Below are 20,106 nucleotides of genomic sequence, written 5' to 3'. Positions count from 1 at the left end.
TCCGGAAGTGATTAGAGGTGGTTTCATCAGCCAATCCACTACAAAAGAATTATTTTATATAACGTAGCGCCCAGCAGCCCAAAGTGCAGCAATCAGTGGAACACAGCGGGTCACACTGGCATGACGAATTTCGCGGCAGGCAAGTGTCAAGGTGCCTTCAAGCTCAGTTTATACTAATCAGGAGATGTTCAAAAATGGCCTTGCATCCGCTCAAATCTATTGATTTTTAACACATCCAGAGTGGCTCAGTGTGAAAACACTGGAAGCTGGATGTGTGTGGATGTTGAAGATTAAGCTTTTGCCCCTCAGGTGATGCAAGTAGCATGACTCATTCATTCATAAAACAAGATCAGGAGGACTAATAATGGCGGTGACCATTTTCAGATTTGGAATCTACTTTGATACCTTATTGAAGGTTAAAACATAGTGTTGTAGTGTTGTATCACCTGAAGGCAGGAGTCTTATAGACAATAGAACTGTTGACGGCTTCTATCTGGCCCTATATTGGGAGTTTCCTAATTTGAGTTACTATTCGGGCTTTGGCGCAATCACTGGTTGAATGGTGCAGTAGGAACTCTGTTCGTCACCTCTGGGTTTTTTTCTTTCGGGCCGTTTGTCATTGTAAACTCTGGATTACATAGTGTTGCTGCAACATTTCTATCACTGCATGTTCTCTATTTGTTATTATGGCCAAAGAAATTATCACCCCACTGAGTCCGGTCTGCTTGAGGTTTCTTCCTTTAATCAGTAAATACCTGAAACAGTTTTTCTTGACCACTGGCACCAATGTGCTTATTCATGGAGTGGGTAAGGTTAAATCCTTGCTCATATATCCCCCTCCTTTTGGAGATATTGTTGGGATTTGGCATTGTATAATTCAAGTGACTTGAATTATGGCGTGTACAGGCGAGCTGGCGCCAGTGATAATGATACCCTGGAAAATAATTCAGGTCAACATTCCAATTGGGTATGTGCTTCTTGATGGGACTGTGTGAAACAGGTCTGCTTCATAGAATCTGATACAGCATGAACATCATAGATTACTGCAACACTGTCAGTGGTACAGAAAATAAATTCAACTTGTGTAGATGTACAGTTTGACATCTGTAGACAAATATTGGTTTGCCAAGCCACGCTAGAAAATTCCTCTGATGGTTATTTGAGCAGAGACGTCCTTTGGCAAGGAAACTTCAAGAGGGCTTTTATTTTCCTGGCTCTTCGTATCACCCGCTTCCATAAACTTGCTAACAAAGTTTGTGATCATCAGTACAACGTGTCCTGCTTCTGACGGTTTGATTGTTTCTGTGTTTTCAGATGCAAAGTTGCAGGGAGAAATAGAGAGCTTCATTGCTGCTCAAGGTCCTTTCTGATGCTCCCCATCCCCACATCTCCCTGCACAATTAATTTTATCTTTGGGGTATTATCAAAAAGGAGCCTGGAAAAGCAGCATGACAGAAAAACGGTCCAGAAGCCCGAGGCCCAGGGTGAAAATTAATCTGTTTGACAAGATCTCTCACAAACGATTTGCCTGGCTTTCCTTCAGTTGGATGTTGCCACTGCCCTGCATATTTGAAAGAAAATAAGCATGTTTGAAGCATAATGCAGACTGAATTAAGTCAAAGATTTGAATTAAGCAGAGGATAGGTGAAATTTATTTGTGGCCAACAGAAGAGGTGTTGGATGAAACTGACTGTAGACACAATGTTTGCGGTACCAAGGAATTCCCAACATGTCCAGCTGACACATCATGACTGTCTGCAAAATACAATTTTAAATTCAAGCCAAAAATTTGGTCACCATCTCCCCCAGCTTTCAAAACTATTGACATCAAACAGACGCTTGACACATTCTCTGGCACATAGAAAACTAATCAAAGTAATGATTGAATAATTATCTGAAGTGCAATTAATTAAACATGCCAATGAACTCATCTTGAACAGCTGTCCCAGCTTCACCACTTAATCACTTGTGAGAGTTGCCAAATGCAAATGGGGGGCGCGGAGTGCATGCAATAATCCTTGCAAAGTGCATTGTTTACAAACAGTAATTAATATCAGACGACATATGAGAAAACGAAGTGACTGCGGTGCACATTTATAATTGTACCGGGGAGATATGGGTTTCATCCCCAATCTTGATTGCCTCAGACACACCTTGTTATGAGTGGAGACAAATTATGACACTGTCCAAAGATTCAAAGCTATTCCTAGGCTTTGGAAAAGGCATGTATCCTCAAAAATGCATTTGGTGAATATAGATGAATGAAACCAGAACTCAAAAATCTTTATTTTCTGATTGTTTCAAAGTGACTATGTTTAAAATCTACTACTATATGCAACACGTTTGTCATCATCCAAAACAGCCTGTACTCAAGTTCTTGAATTGGAGCAACATCTCCACCTGGTGGACATTTACCATTAACGTAGGTAGAGGTGAAATTTGCCAAGAGCTGAAGTCTTGAATAACAAGTTCATATATCCATACACCAGAAAGAATTTGTTTGAATTTAGACACTTCAGAGACAATGAGGGAGATGAGCAAACGTACACGTTCACTTCTTTCTGATGTTGATCCATCTTTCCCTGCAAAGGGATTTTGGGTTGTGCTTCAGTAGTTACAGTGAACAGCAATGATGACAGGTGCACATGGGAAGAGGTTGTTGCTGAACCACCTGGTCATTCTTACTGGAGCCCCATTTGGACAAATGTTCAAATTTATGAACTCAGACAGCCTGATGACATTAAAAATCTCATTCAACTCGTCGAGGAACAGCAATTCCGTTTCAATGTTGCTCGTTTGGCAAGTACTGAAGAAAGACTTTCAACATAGGTTCAGTTAGAGTTTTGTCGACCAGCTGTGGATGGTAGACTTTGAGTGATTCTACAGTATGCATATAGGCATTACAGCCTGAAAGACCACAGTCTTGTTCCCTTCATTCACTGACACAACAAGGTCTTCAAGTATCCTTCCAGCGACATCCAGGAGATCAAAGACACCATTGTGCTGCTGTGTCTCAGTGACAAATCTGTTGAAAATGTGACCAATCTCTCAGTCCAACGATGGTTTTGTGGATCCTGTAGAGTGTCAGTTTAAGGTAGCGTCTCTCCCTGAATATTGTCCACCTTTCCTTCACAATTTGTGAGTTTTTGACTTTTTATCCTTTGTTCAGTTGTCGCCGTGTGCCATGTGAATGGGCCATTAATTCCTGGAACCAAAGGCTCCCCGTTTCTGACAACTGTGATTGTTTTTGGTTTTGGTGACATTTTTTGTTTATTTTGCTTTTATCAGTAATAATTAATGTTTTCTGAGGAGCAAATCTGAAAAGCGTCTGCTTCTGAGCCCGATTTACAATTCTGAAACATAGAACAATAAACAACAAACATGAAAATAAACGAGTCATATGTTGCCTACCAGTGATAAAAGATTTTAGAAACTGTCAAGATAAGAACGCCTATGATGTCGTGTCTTTACTGGATATGCTTTCTGGTACACATCACACACATTTTGTGATGATCACTGTAATAAAGGTATTGTGAAAACCTGATTAAATATTAACCTTTTTTTTTTTTAACATTGATTTTCAGTAAACTATTTATTTAATTTTATTTATCCCAAACAGACACAATGTGTAGTAGACATGAAAACTAAAGTGCCAAAAACTATATATATATATATATATATATATATATATATATATATATATATATATATATATAAAAAAGCATTTCTGAACTTTATAACTGGATATTGTGTATTGTGTAATTTGTGTGTAACTGGATATGTGCTTGTTTGTAAGTTTCTTTAAATGCAATGCTCTGTTGGCCACCAAGGCCACTGCTACTTGTTCACTGCTTCTAAATACTTGATTCTTAAGAGTCGTCAAGTTCTGGTCACTGTCATGTTGTTTATTCTCATTCAACAACCTTTTAGTGTTTCTTACTTGAAACTTATAATATTTGATCTTGGAAATCGGTGGTATTGTACAGTGAGGTAAAGTCCAATCATCTTTCCACGCGGCCATTTGAGTTGAAGTTATGGAGTATTGATTTCACAAAATCTGGAACATAGTTCAGCACAATAAGTTTCAGTATAATGACACATACTGTACTGTAACACCTGTAATTCCGTGTAGTTATTATTGCCTCCATAAAATGGTGCTTTTGTCATTAGACTATAAAACCACAGTAGGATTCTGAACATAAAAAGGGGTAATTAACATATTCATTATGATTTTAATATCTTGCACAGTACTGTACTTTTGAGCGAGCACTGCACCGCTGAAGTACAAGTGAGATGCAGTAATTAAAATATTCTTAGTATGAACTTCATGACTCACTGGTTTCTTTGTCCTCATCTCCAAAATTTGTATGTGTAATGATGACAACATCCATTAAAAACCTCAAAGGGAGGTGAGAAATTAAAGACAGCATTGACTCTTTTAATTTGATAGTAACATTCAGTTATTTGAAGTTGTATCTCTTTTGTGTGTGTATTCATGAACATATTAATAAATAGGGACATAATTCTGATTGATGGTGTTTCAAAGGCTGGTGAAAGCTTCTTAGGTAGTGGATCATCGGTATAAATGATTAGCCATTTAGTATATTTAGTATATAAGTCGACCTGTTAAATTGTGTCTTGATTAGGAAAAACTCACATATATGTCGCGCCAGCATGTAACATGGTTATTCCACAGGGCACTGTTATACTCCGATCGCCCACAATCAAAAAAAGTGCAAAAATGTAATGAAAGGGCTTAATCCAGTTTGCCTCCTAACAGGCTGGCTGATAAAGTGCAAACCTGGCAACTGGCTGTCTTATAAAGTGCAGACCTAGCAACCCGCCCAAAGCTGTGCCCATGGCCAGAACCGAAACAAACGCTACTTCAGCTTCAAATTTATATCCCAGTGGAGTACAATCAAACACGTTTCAAGCCATAGTCACTGCAAATATTCCATTTAAAGAAGTTCAGACACGATGGAAGCCATTAATACCAGTGGTGGGCACAGATAACCAAAAAATTAACTTCAATAACAGATAATCAGATAACTGAAAAGTTATCTTCGATAAAGATAAAACAATAAACCACCCAAAAATGTATCGGAGGTTACAGATAACCGATAACAGATAAATTCCAATATTATCTCTTGCACATTTACAACTTTTTTCTTTCAACAGTCTGCCCCTGCTGGTAGCTCTTATTTACTACAGCGCTCCAAGCACAAAGGCACTCTAGACCCAAACAATGAAATGACACTTTTCTTTCAACAGTCAGCCCCTGCTGGAAGGTCTTGTTTATTACAGTCCTCCCAGCACAGAGGCACCCTAAGAGCAGTTGTAAAGCCAGCTCTCTATCAATTACAAAGCTCCAGTCATGCGGAGGTCTTGAAAAATAGTCATATTGAGTTATGGTGTTGTTTTATAAATAACATTAATACCGATAGAATAACTCCATTAATGTCAATTCTGTCATTTGTACAAAGTTAAAATATAACATATATCTTTTAATGTTGAATAATGCACTAATTCTGAGGTTTTGTAACAAAGAGACATATCGCAAGGGATTCTGGGTAAAAGTGCCTCTCCTAAACACTGATTGGTTCAGTCATTCATTATGTAAACCAATACGTTAATGTGACGTCTGTCGTGTGTTGGTGTTTAAATTATGTGGGCCGTTGAAGAGGAGGTACTGCTGGCCCACCACCACCAGAGGGCGCCCTGCTTGGAGTGCGGGCTCCAAGCACGAGAGGGCGCCAGACCCAGAAGAAGTGACAGCTGTCACTCATCGCACCAGCTGTCACTCATCTACACCACTATATAAGCCGGACTGCAACTCCACCTCCCCGCCGAGAAATCAACTACCGAAGAGGTAATTTTCTCTGCTGACTCGAAACGTTGAGTAATAATCTGAACTTCTTTTGCAGCCGTTATCCTGTGGTGTTTTGCCTTATCTGTGGGATTGGCGTTTGGTGTGATCAGCGACGGCTTCGGCTCACACCCCAAACCAAGATAAGTGGTTAAACAGGAGCTGCACGAGTGTGTGATTGGAGGTGGAGGTTCTCCCTCCTAACTGAGTGCAGACTGTGGATTACTGAGTGTGCGACTTCACACTCATCCATCCTGTCTTGTTTTCTGCCAGCAGTACCAGGGTCGACAGCCGAAGACAGAGGCCACCTGACTTGGCGGCTCCGGTGTTCTTCAGGCCGTTGGTGGTGGAAGCCGTGTGGGACGCGGCTCATCTCTCGTCGGGGGTCTTCTATCTTCGAGCCTGCCCACACGTCACCTGGTTTTAATTGACTATATATATTTTGTGTGTTTAGTTGTGTGTTGTCACAACATTAAATTGTTACTTATTGGCTTATTCATTGTCCGTTCCTTTGCGCCCCCTGTTGTGGGTCCGTGCTACGACACCTTCCCAACATAAATGTGCTTTTGTAAAATATTCAATTTTTTTATTTGTAAAAACAGGCATTTTTACGGAGCCCTGGAAGTGTCATGGCAAAATCTTTTGCATGTGGAGAGAATGTGCGCAAACATGCGCACATTCTCTCCACTCTCTCTTTACAACATTCATTTGATGTTGTTAAATGTGCTTTACACTGTGCGAGATGATTTTTCATGGAGGAATTTTTTGGACCAAGTTTCAGGTTAATTGTGCGTCCTGCATCGCGTAGTGTTCATGGAGTATCAAGCTGCGGTCAACATCTGACGACCACCTCCTGATTGCTGATCGAATGGTGGAATGAGAATCAAACCTGTTTGATATATTATTGTGGTCGGCCGTCGTGAGGGTTTCCTGCTGCTGAAAGCTACAAGCAGCATCCAACCGTTCGCACTGTGCCTGTGCAAACACTGCAGAGCTGTCTTGTAATAATGTTATTATTATTATTATTATTTTGCAGTTGTTTTGTTTTTAAACTTCATTTGTAAAAAGCCATTTGCAAAGCAAAAAAGTTGATTTGACAATCATCTGACATAACCGGGGTCAAAATAAATAGAACACTGCCATCTACTGGTTCCCAGACACTGCCATGAACACTACTGGCCAGTAGATGCTAGATGGCAGTAGAGGCCTTCAAAACAAATTCTAGATAATCCCTGTCTGCTCACATTTAAAATGCGTGGAATTTAACAAACGCAATTAAAAAATCAACGTCTATAAACGCAGAGAATATATTCAAGAGAGTTTTAGGCACTAGAGTTTAATGCTGTTGTCCGTGCCTGAACAGAGTGTCTGAAATGCATTTGCCCTGTCGTTGACGTACTGAGATTACATCATCCTACCCAAAATGCAGAGCATGTGCTCACAAAACCTTAAAAATTAGCACATTACTTTAAAACTAAAACATATCTCTGATATTTTTACTTGATGAAACTTCAGATATGACTGACTGGGCTGTTTTTCCTTTGTCTGCAGAGGATTGAGATGCTTTTTATACAAGCAGTTCTCTCCTGTTTGCAAAGGTTATAACTGTGCATCTAATACAAAACTTTTAAAAATGCTTGTTGCTGTTCAGCTTTGTTTATCGGTTTAAAAGTTATCGGACAAAAATTAATCGGAAGATAATTGGTTCCGATAATGTTTTTAAAGTTATCTAAAAAGATAATCCGATGCTGAAAGCATTATCTTCCATAATTATGTGTTATCGGATTATCGGAAGTGTACCCACCACTGATTAATACTATGAATACCCCAAAGTTGCCATGTACTATCAGCAGTTTCTAGAATCGGGATGAAATTTTTCAAAAATTGGATTCCAACTTCAAATCTGGTGCCAATGATGGCCGTAACTACTACTATATTATTCTATACTATATATGTGTGTGTGTGTGTATATATATGTATGTATGTATGTACGTGTATATACGAGGTCTATTATAAAAGTATCCGACCTTATTATTTTTTTTTTTATTAAGCAACGCCGTGATGAAGCCTCACAGGACATGTTCTGGCATGTCCAGGCACATCCACAATTTCTCGGATAATCACACGACTGAAAAACCACCGACAGCTGTCTGAACGCCATCTCAAAGCCGTCCTGTGAGACCAAAACTGAGGTGGTTTTGTCTCGCTCCAGTAGCGAATCCATCATGACGCGCGAAGCCTCCGCTCGGCTTTCCATGACAAAATCTCTTGTTAAAAGTGAAATCTGCCGGAAAATGGTTGATGTCCAGCTCTTGTGATAACCAGAGAAATTGCACACGATGGTCACGGATCCATAACAGCCATCCGTTTAGAAATGAAATGGTCACTCAGCCTGTCGATGGCGGCTTCGGAGCGCGGCGCACCACCAGTCACTCTGGGCCGTCCTTAAAGCGACAGTAACACTCCGTAATCTCTTTGAAGCCCATAAAAGTTTCACCAAAAACCATCTGAATTTCTCGAATGGTGTCCACTTTGATGTCCCTCACAGTTTCTGAAAAAATTTTGATCAAGCAAAGCGGCGGTCTCTATACCATTCCTAAACAATGAAAAAAACGACGAGAGGGGTGGACCACTCCCCACTCAAAGCCTGCTCATAGGCGAATGACGCAACCGACAGACGTGAAAAAAACTCACGCATGCGCATGAAGGTTCAAGCTTGCTGACGCAATCACACGTGATTCAAATCCATATGGTTTTTTAAAAAAATAATAAGGTCGGATACTTTTCTAATAGACCTCATATATGTATGTGTGTGTGTGTGTGTGTGTGTGTGTGTGTGTGTGTGTGTGTGTGTGTGTGTGTGTGTGTGTGTGTGTGTATATATATATATATATATACAAAAATATAAACGCAACACTTTTGGTTTTGCTCCCATTTTGTATGAGATGAACTCAAAGATCTAAAACTTTTTCCACATATACAATATCACCATTTCTCTCAAATATTGTTCACAAACCAGTCTAAATCTGTGATAGTGAGCACATCTCCTTTGCTGAGATAATCCATCCCACCTCACAGGTGTGCCATATCAAGATGCTGATTAGACACCATGATTAGTGCACAGGTGTGCCTTAGACTGCCCACAATAAAAGGCCACTCTGAAAGGTGCAGTTTTATCACGCAGCACAATGCCACAGATGTTGCAAGATTTGAGGGAGCGTGCAATTGGCATGCTGACAGCAGGAATGTCAACCAGAGCTGTTGCTCGTGTATTGAATGTTCATTTCTCTACCATAAGCCGTCTCCAAAGGCGTTTCAGAGAATTTGGCAGTACATCCAACCAGCCTCACAACCGCAGACCACGTGTAACCACACCAGCCCAGGACCTCCACATCCAGCATGTTCACCTCCAAGATCGTCTGAGACCAGCCACTCGGACAGCTGCTGGAACAATCGGTTTGCATAACCAAAGAATTTCTGCACAAACTGTCAGAAACTGTCTCAGGGAAGCTCATCTGCATGCTCGTCGTCCTCATCGGGGTCTCGACCTGACTCCAGTTCGTCGTTGTAACCGATTTGAGTGGGCAAATGCTCACATTCGCTGCCGTTTGGCACGTTGGAGAGGTGTTCTCTTCACGGATGATGCGAAGGAGATGTGTTGCACTGCATGAGGCAAATGGTGGTCACACCAGATACTGACTGGTTTCCCCCCCCCCCCCCCCCAGTAAAACAAAACTGCACCTTTCAGAGTGGCCTTTTATTGTGGGCAGTCTAAGGCACACCTGTGCACTAATCATGGTGTCTAATCAGCATCTTGATATGGCACACCTGTGAGGTGGGATGGATTATCTCAGCAAAGAAGTGCTCACTATCACAGATTTAGACTGGTTTGTGAACAATATTTGAGGGAAATGGTGATATTGTGTATGTGGAAAAAGTTTTAGATCTTTGAGTTAATCTCATGCAAAATGGGAGCAAAACCAAAAGTGTTGCGTTTATATTTTTGTTGAGTATACGAGGTCTGTTAGAAAAGTATCAGACCTTTTTATTTTTTTCAAAAACTATATGGATTTGAATCACGTGCGATTACATCAGACAAGCTTGAACCCTCGTGGGCATGCGAGAGTTTTTTCACACCTGTTGGTTACATCATTCACCTGTGGGCTGGCTTTGAGTGAGGAGTGGTCCACCCCACCCGTCGGAATCTCTTTGTCTGAGAACTTCCTGAGAGACTGACGCTTTGCTTGATCAAAATTTTTTCCAAAACTGTGAGGCACATCGAAGTGGACATCATTCGAGAAATTCAGCTGGTTTTCTGTGAAAATTTTAACGGCTGATGAGAGATTATGGACTGTTGCTGTCGCTTTAAGGACTGCCCACGGAGCGGGACGTCACGACGCGCCCTGAGCCGCCGCTGTCTGCCTGTTTTGAGCTTAAACCTTCCATATTTAAGCCTCTGTTGACCCAGAACGTCGTGAGAGAACAGAGAACTTTCATAAGATCAGCAGTTTATCCGGACATTCCACTGTTAAAGGAGATTTTGTAATGAAAGAAAGTGCGGACGGGTCCGCGCGTCGGGACGCAGCTGTTAAACATGTCCAGCTGTTAAACAATTTCTCAGATACTCAACTGAAAGCCATCAAAAGCCGCCTGGTTTTTACAAATGGTTATCATCATGGAGGTGTGTGTATATGTCCTGGTTGTCAGGAGGATATACCAAGTTCATTCAACACTGACAAAAATGGATCAAGATTCTATGATGCTTCAAAAGGTGCCCAGTTGTTGTTGTTGTTGTTCTTTTCTTTTTTCTTCCCAATGTAGCATTTGATTTCTTTCCAATATTTGTGTAACTGGTGTCATCTGGCTCTACGTTGACACAGCAGAAAAGATTAAAACCTAAAAGGGCAGTGGAGACACTTTACTAAACAGTACGGTTGACAATTAGAAGATGACGAATGTGTTTGACGCATAATTTTGCATGAGGCTTTTCATCTGCTCCCACTAGGGGTCGCCACAGCACATCGACCGCCCCTACATCTGCGTCTTTCTCTGTCACTCCAACCACAGTTGCATGTGGTCCCTCAGCACTCATCTATAAAACTCCTCTTTAACATCCCTCTTCTCTGGCCTGATGTTTGCATCCTCAGCATCCTTCTCCCTATATACCACGGACCTCTGCTCTACACATGTCCAAACAATTTGTCTCCAGATCATCCTACCTGTGCTGTCCCTCTGGTATATTAATTCCGAATTATGTCCGTCCCCATCGCTTCCCAAAGAATTTCACAGCATCTTCAGCTCTGCCTCTGATCTCTCTGTTAGGACCACCACCTCTAAGCCAGTCTCACTACTTTCTTTAAAGTTTCCCAAGGCTGAAAATGACAAATATTAAATTCCTGGTGGGACTTGGGTTTGGAGGCGGCACAGTCTCATCACGTTCTTGCCTCGTGTAACCTACACCATCGAAATCTTCAGGTTATTTGTGCAACGGAACATTAAAACAACATGATCATTCAGTCAAAGGTCTGTCAAAAACCTAATTCACCATCCAGAGGCACTTAATGCATTTTAACACAAAAGCACAAGGTTATAAGGTTAATGTGCATCGGCGATGTTGATTCTCTGAGCTATTGTCGCGGCACATCCTCACATCCACTCCTGGTGTCCTTGTGTGCATGTGCATGCGCGCAACGGTGCACGCGCACCCCCCTCTCTCCAAACTCACCACCGCCACCCACCCACCCACCCTCGGGCATACAAGTTGCAGCAGAATCATCCATCCAAACCCGCAGACCATGAAATTAGGTTAAGACGTAAAGCTGTGAATGACACAGGTGTGGATACAAATGAGAACATCCGAATGAAGGAGTGCAGATCCGAGACAGCTGATACTGAAGTGCTCACATCGGAAGTCGGTATTACATTTCACAGCTACCTCCTGCATTTCACTAAGCCCAATTTTTCAGTTACATATTAGCGGCCGGGGCAGAGTATTAACATACATGCTGTGAATGTGCCTGTGAAGTTATAAGGAACTCTGTCATATTCCAAATCTCATTTCCTCGAGAAAAGTTTAAGGTCAGCCAAGCATGTCTGCGCTGATCTGCTCCCTTGTCTCCAACAGAGCATTCATCTGTTTTTTTCTCCTTTTCTCTGAATGCACTCAGATTGAAATTATCTATTTCCCCCCAGTATAATAATTTATGTTTTGTTTTTGTTTTTTTGTTTTTTTTGTGCAAGGACGATTTAAAGCAGAGCACAAAGGATGCAGTCACAGCTGGAACTTTTGGTAAAATTCTCACCAGATTGAACATTTTAATCATCCCAGCAATTCCAAACTTATGCTTTGGAAAAGCCTAGGCATGTGGCATGTGAAACAGATGGAGTGAAGAAATACAAGATGCTGCATTCACGACATGCTGTAAATTTGAAAATTATGAGCTCCAACTTTGAAAAAGTTGCTTGAACTCAAGGCTGTGTTGGATGTTTAAAAAGCAAAATAAAAATTTCAATGCTGGGAAATACATTGCTCAAGTCGAATTTATCCGACTTTACGACATAAGACCTAGACAATCATGGCGTCCAAAATAATAAATATTGAGACAGTAATATTGCAAATCTATTTAGTTACTTTTAACAATGATTTACTTGCAAAGCATGGAAGTGGAATGCAAATTACGGCAAGCCAACCCAACAACACGGTTTAACAAATGCACATAGTCGGCAAGTTTGAATCAAAGTTTTGGCAGCACAGCTAATATCGACTGAATGCAGTTTAGAAGCAAGTCAACACATTTAATGCCACTTCACGACATCCATACAGCTTAAACACACACACACACACACACACACACACACACACACACACACACACACACACACACACACACACACACACACACACACACACACACACACAGTCGTAATACATAAGCACTTGTGGGCTGCCGAGTGTCAAGTGGTTTTCAATGTGTTCTAAGAAAAGTCCTGACGCCAGCTAATATTTCCTAATGTGCTCTTTTTATTTGCATATGGCATGCTGCCTCAGCCAGCTCCTATTGTCGACGCGTCCTATTTGAATGTCGACACTGTTATTACAGCAGATGATGCAACAGCAGGTGTCTGTCTGCGGTCCGTCTGTCTGATATCGGCTGTCTTTTTGTGCGGCTCACCCTCTCTGTGGGCCGCTGTCATGGATGTTCTGATATTTGCTGCATTTGAAAGGCCCACGTATGATTTATGAGATGTCGATGTGCAATTTGTTACGACTTGGAAATGATTTTAAAGGTGAACACATGAGGGACGATGTATAGATAACATGCAAAAATACAGGACATTGGGTTGAATCATTACATGTAGTGAATGACCATTCTCTCAAAATAAACAATTCCTAAAGTTCCCGTGCACATATATGCTAGCCCTAGCTACATTTAGCATGACTAACACTAAACAATAATTAAAGGTGTATTTCTTTTTATACATGACATTGGATTAAAGTGGCACAGGCGGCAAATAGGGTCTCTAAAAGGAAATGACTACCACAACATATATGCTAGCACTAGCTACATATACTATTAGCGTGTCTGTTCATTTTAACAGTGAATATGGGTGATACAAATGACACTAATTACAGATATAGGAGTATTTCTTTTTAAATTAAACTTTGGGTTATGTTATGTGGTGAATGACAGGTCCTCTAAAGCGAAATATTATTGTAGCTTGTACATGTATATGCTACAACTGGCTGTAGTTAGCAAAACTGTTCATGCTAACACTAAACACTAATTACAGGTGTATTTCTTGTTGGGTTGAAGTGGTACCTGTGGCGAATGACTGGTCCTCTAAAAGGAAATAACTTGTGCAACGTATATGGTAGCACTAGCTACAAATACAGTTAACATGACTCAGTTAACAGTATATTTTGCACTGTTGTGCTTTTTAGCAAATGAGGAAATGCATAATCTTGACGAAAACACAACCTGTACTTGCTAGCGCTAATGGGAGTTGGCTTGGTTACATATGCTCATGCTAAAACTTGTTGACACTTGTATTAACTATGGGTACTACTACCACAAATCCTAGCTCCAATTATCTTTTTTTGTTTGTTTGTTTGTTTGTTTTGGTTTGTCACAGAGACAAATTTGACATAACACTGGACAATATAAACTGTAATATGCTGTAAATCTGGCAATTTTTTGGAACGGTGAAACAACCATTTTGATTATTCAAGATTGATTGAATTTGAATAACTTTTTACTGTTCATTTTGCAATATGAATATAGCACAGAAGCATATTGTGATATTGATATGAAATGATACATTGTGTCGCCCTCATGTATGGATCAAAAAGTAGAACTCCAGTAGGATGAAATACCCCAATATTTTGCTTTTTTTTTTAAATTTAAATCAAACTTAATTTGTGTCTTCAGTACAAATCCTTACACTGAGCTCATTAAGTCCTTTCTGCACTTTAGTTTATGAGCTGTCCTTGTGTGCCTACCAAATGGAATCCCTTTGGAGTTCTCTTTGTCTACCATCTCTATATTTCTGGCCTTGACATTCTCCCGTTGTTTCTTGCCCTCACGTCTTGTTGCTTTTGCCTCACTTTCCCATTGTTTACCACAGACACCCTGACAGTGTTGCTTCTGACTAGGTTGGAGAAAATGGACACTTTGACATTTCACACCCTGAAATGTGGCACCACGTGGTATTACAAGTAAACACAGTTTATTGCTGCCTTGACAGTTGATGACCAAGATTCAAGGCTCATGCACCTACCTCCTCCGAGACCGCACAAAGTGGGTTTTCAAACTTCAGCATGTGCAGTGTAATGAAAAATGTAAGGGTCTGTTTGATTATCTTATTCCGAATGTTTCCCCATCTGCAGTTTTCGATCAACACACCCAATCAAGTGCACTTAACTGCTGTTGTGGCAACATGGATGTGACTTGGTTAAAGTGGGATTTGGCAGGTGGTGGGAACCAAAAATCCAATGTCGCAGTGCAGCAGGCAAAAATGACACACCTCAAAATAACTCCCACATTGAGTTGTACTGCAAGGTCTGATGGACTTGGTTTCTTTGTGGAGAGGTTGTGTAATCATCTGACTTTCAAAAGGTAAAGAAAATCTACAACAGTTAATTAAACTAAATGCTACTTGATTTGAAGTTGTTCTCTCTGTGTGTGTGTGTGTGTGTGTGTCTGTCTGTCTGTGTGTGTGTGTGTGTGTGTGTGTGTGTGTGTGTGTGTGTATATATATATATATATATATATATATATATATATATATATAGTCAACTAGTGTGTTGCTATAAATTGGATAGTGTTTATAAAATAGGTAGCTCATATTTTTCAAGGGTGGTAATAATTCATGTAAAGTTGCTATAATGAGTTGGAATGATGTGTGAATCCAGAATGTTTTTAGAACCTTAGACCTCAACAATTTTTAGAAGAGCAACTCCACCCTTTATTTCCTCTTAATTATGTAATTTTTATAAACTGTTCAGGTTTTTGCTATTATTATTATTATTATTATTATTATTATTATTAATATTATTTATTTTTACTGAATTTTGTCAATTGGTTTTTAAATGGACCACAATGGAAATAGGTGTTTTTACTTTTTGTGTCATCCATATATTTTTAAGATATTTACAATTATATGATGTACTTACATTGAAGTTGCTAAATAAAATCACACATGTATGCACTCGCTCACTCACTTTTAATATAAAGATGCTTTACCACCCCCTGCTGGAATGGCATGTTTGTCCAAAATGTAATTAGCAATGTTAGCTTATATCTGTAGTTTCAAAAATATTAGGCCTATCAATGTTCTGTTTTGTCAGCGTTGATCCTTGACCCAAATACATGAATGAAGTTATATCCACACACACATGTACGTTCTCACGCATGGAAAGGTTCTTGTCTTTTCCGCATTCTGCCGCAAGCAGGTGCTTCTATTTTTAGACAGAGATGGTGGCAGAAGACATCAAACGCAATACACATTTCACCCATGTTACCGGCAACGTGAAGCTTAACTCACTCATGGTAACGGCAACATGAGACTTAACTAAACTTACAGTTTAACAAAACTGTTAAACAAACACGAACCACAAAAACAACATTTAAAACCCCCAAACCCTGACCTCCCATGGTGCATTGCAGCACAATTCTGCCCATTGTTTGCTGGTTCGCTAAAATTGCTTATTTCTCTAAAATATTTGTCCTGTCCACTTTCCATTTCGCAGCGTTTACGCTTGACTCAAAATACATAAGCATACCAAATGGCAAATGTCAGCTCTCCTTGGTTTCTGTGTGATCAAAGCCATACACATGCACGCACACACACTCAGAGGCCACTTGGCTATCATAATATAGATTAACATGCTGCCCATGGGGATCCACAGGCTCTCGATTGGGTAGTGTTTATAAAATAGGTAGCTGGCATTTTTCAAGGGTGGTAATAAATTAATCAAAGTTTCTATAATGAGTTGGAATGGTGTGTGATTCCAGAATGTTTTTAGAACTTTAAACCTCAACCATTTTTAGAAGAGCACCTCAACCCTTTATTTTACTGTTAATTATCTACTTTTCTAGTGTTAATTTGCTGTCTTAATGTATTCATAAATTTAGGTTATCTTGCACACACAGTTCATTGTGATCAAAATTGCATGCATGCAGGCACGCACAGTGGCTGAAGATGTGAAAATCACTACAGTTGTCACTCATGGTACCAGCATGAGAGTTGACTCACTCACAGTAAGAGCAACATATCACTTAACTAAACTGACTAAACCAACTGAACTATAAAAACACAATAAATCATAACACTAACAGCATTATTAAACTAACATGAACCACAATAACAACACTTAAAACCTCAAAAACACCAAACGTCCATGGTCCATTGCAGCACAATGTCCATTGTTTATTGGTTAACTATAATTGCTAATTTCTCCAAATATTTGTCCTGTAAACTTTACGCTTATAGGAAGATGTATGGGGGGTGATGGTGTAGTGGTTAAGCAGTGGATCCTCTGCTCAAAACCCAGCCACTTTGGAAAATCACTCAGGTCCCTTAAGCAAGGTCATTAATCCCCAGTTGCTCCCGGTGTGTATGGCAGCACCCTGACATCGGTGTATGAGTGTGTTTGTGTGAATGGCTGAATGTGAGGCAAAACTGTAAAGTGCTTTGAACTTCTGATGGAGATGGAAAAGTGCAATATAAATGCAGTCCATTATTCCATGTTTTATTCCCACATTATTTGTATGTCTCAGTTATTTCAACAGAAATAGTTTCCCCACCTCCTAATTTGCTCATTTGTCACACTGGAATTGAAACATGAGGTGACACCAATATAATGAGGTATACACTGTAATTATCTTGACAGATAATTCCTGACGTATGATATTTATAAATATCTCCACTGTCTGTCAGAAGCATATGACTCATGTCATTACCCTGCTTTTAGCAATATCTGCACAATTCTCCGCTTTATAGTTTTGCACTCTAAACAGCCTTCATTGTGATAAAATGCACTTGAATATAATGTGGGGTGCATAATATCACCACAAAACAGCAAAAGAAGCCCTCAGGCTAGTTTGTGTTACTGTGTGGTGAAGAACAACCTCAAATTATTCATATTCACTTCATGTTCTGTCAAACAAAAATAAAAAAAGAACATGTCCCTCGACGTGACTAATATCTGCAGTCTTCACACTTCAGAGGCAAGCATTGATTTTTGGAGCTGCACTGGTAAATACTACATGCCCTGATAACACGCTAACCCCACCCTGCACTGATGCACACCCACCCATATGCAAAAGCCTTCTCTTCCTTCTTCCTCTGTGCACGCATACTCGTGCTTGTCCCTTCTTTTCTGTGCTTGCTGTCACCTGCTGGCAGTGCACGCGGGGAAAGGGTGCATTGATCTGCCAAAGAGAGCAGCCGTTTTGCAGGGCGGGTTCGTGCTGTGTTCCCGTTCCTGAATGGGAATTGCTCATTTCACCTGGCTGTCTCACCTACTGCAGACTCGTGGAAAGCCCTGTTGAAAGGCAGGCAGGCAGGGTGGGAGGGGCAGGAGTCAGGGCCCCAGTCAGGGCTTGGCAGACAACAGATAAGAGCTCCTTGTTGCTGCTGTTGGAGCACTGCCTCCAACACGATGCTTTTCTACACACATGTGCAGCACTAATAATAAATCTGTCATTCTGGTGAGTCAGCCTTCTGTCCTCAGGCAAGGATAAAAGTAAAACACGGTGTCTTTGTTGAGTCTGAAATCATGAACTGTGGTATTCGCAGAATGGGGCTTTTAGCTCTGTCTGGCTTCCATTCACTGGCAACATGCCATGTGTCCATGAGATCAAACACAGAGAGCTGCATTTTGATGGTGGGCACATAACTGACGCGCATAGAAGGTGTCAGCCAATTTGGATCATGCCATGTACTCTATTGTATTCTAACTGCATTGTATTTTATGACATACTAGCGCGTTGCCCATCGGGATCCACTGACTCGAGATTGGGTAGTGTTTATAAAATAGGTAGCTGACATTTTTCAAGAGTGGTAATCAATTATGCAAAGTTTCTATCATGAGTTGGAATGGCGTGAGTCCAAAATGTTTTTAGAATGTAGACCTCTTTTTAGACCTTAGAACTCAACAGTTTTTAGAAGAACTCAACCCTTCCTTTCCTGTTAATTATGTAATTTCTTAATGTTAATTTCCTGTCTTAATGTATTTATAAATGTACGCACTATTATTAATATTATGATGATTATCAGTATTATTATTACTTCTTTTGTTATTGCTTCTATTTTGCTATTTGATTTTTAAATAGACCATAATGGAAATAAGTGTTTTCACTTTCTTGTGTCATCCATGTATTTTTATTAACGTACAATTATATTATGTACTTACTAAATAAAATCATGAACGCACGCATGCACTCACACTCACACACTCAAGCGTTTAATATAAAGATGATTTCCCGCCCCCTGCTGGAATGGCGTGTTAGTTGAGAATGTAATTTGCAACATTACTTAATATCCATAGTTTCTCTAAAAATATTAGTCCTATCAACATTGCATTTTTTCAGCGTTCATCCTTGACCTAAAATACATAAGCATACCAAACGGCAAATGTCAGCTGTCCACAGTGATCAAAGTTATACACACACGCACATGCATACGCGTGGAGAACTTTTTGTCTTTTACGCATTCTGCTGCAAGCAGGTGCTTCTATTTTTAAACACACAAACAGAGATGGTGGCGGAAGACATCAAACACAGTACTTTTTTCACTCATGGCACCAGCAACATGACACCTAACTCAGTCATAGTAACGGCAACATGACATTTAACTAAACTGACTCAACCAATTCAACTACAAAAACACAATAAATCAATAACACGAACAACACTGTTGAACATGAGCTACAACAGCAACATTTATATCCCCAAAACCCTTTACTCCCATGGTGCATTGCAGCACAATGTCCATTGTTTAATAGTGAGCTATAATCATTAATTTCTCTAAAAATATTAATCCTTGGCTCAAAATACATAAGTGTACCAAACGGCAAATGTCAGCTCTTCCGACTTTGTCCGTGATCAAAGCCATACAAATGCACAGAGAGGCCACTTGGCTATTATAATACAGATTAATCATCAAACACACCATGTCAGCATTATAATATCTGGGATAAACAGTGGTACAATCCTGAAATCAGGTAAACTTTCATCACAAGCAAGTTTAGTCTTCAGTTTTCAGGTGTCTGACTTTCCTCTGCAGCACTGCTACCCTTCAATCTTTCATGTGTCCGAAACACACTCCTTCCAGCCACTTCATTCCCTCCACTTCATCCTTCAGATTTATTCCTCTCTATCTCTCCACCCTGGTCAGCCCACTTTCCTCCTTCCATCGAGCCTATCTCCCGTCTCCCGCTCTCCGTGCTCGGTGACACTCTCATCACACTCTATCAATCAGACTTGTGATGCCTGTGCTCAGTGCAGAACAGCATCGCACAGTCCCAGTCTGGTCCCATCAGTGCCAGTCAGTCTCCCTCACTCTCTCAGTCACTTTAAAATGGTTTAGGTTGCCACATTTGGTCCCCCCCCAACCCACTTCCCACTACAGGTCAAGAAATGGGGGCATTGTGTAGGAGGCAAACCTCAGCTGAGTGCATGACTGTCTCTGCACACACAATCAGGTATTTATGATATGAAACACTGGTGGACATGTGA

At 40.3% G+C, this 20,106-nt stretch overlaps 1 long non-coding RNA gene across 1 annotated transcript in view; it reads right to left on the bottom strand.

Annotated features, from left to right (window-relative positions):
* LOC117505144 overlaps positions 1-20,106 on the bottom strand; it is a 512,557-nt gene that overhangs the window by 200,406 nt on the left and 292,045 nt on the right. The window lies entirely within an intron of this gene.

The sequence above is a fragment of the Thalassophryne amazonica genome, chromosome 23 (assembly GCF_902500255.1).
Source record: "Thalassophryne amazonica chromosome 23, fThaAma1.1, whole genome shotgun sequence".
Taxonomy (NCBI): domain Eukaryota; kingdom Metazoa; phylum Chordata; class Actinopteri; order Batrachoidiformes; family Batrachoididae; genus Thalassophryne; species Thalassophryne amazonica.
The sequence above is the reverse complement of the archived record's forward strand: the minus strand, read 5'-3'. Positions and strand labels throughout refer to the sequence as shown.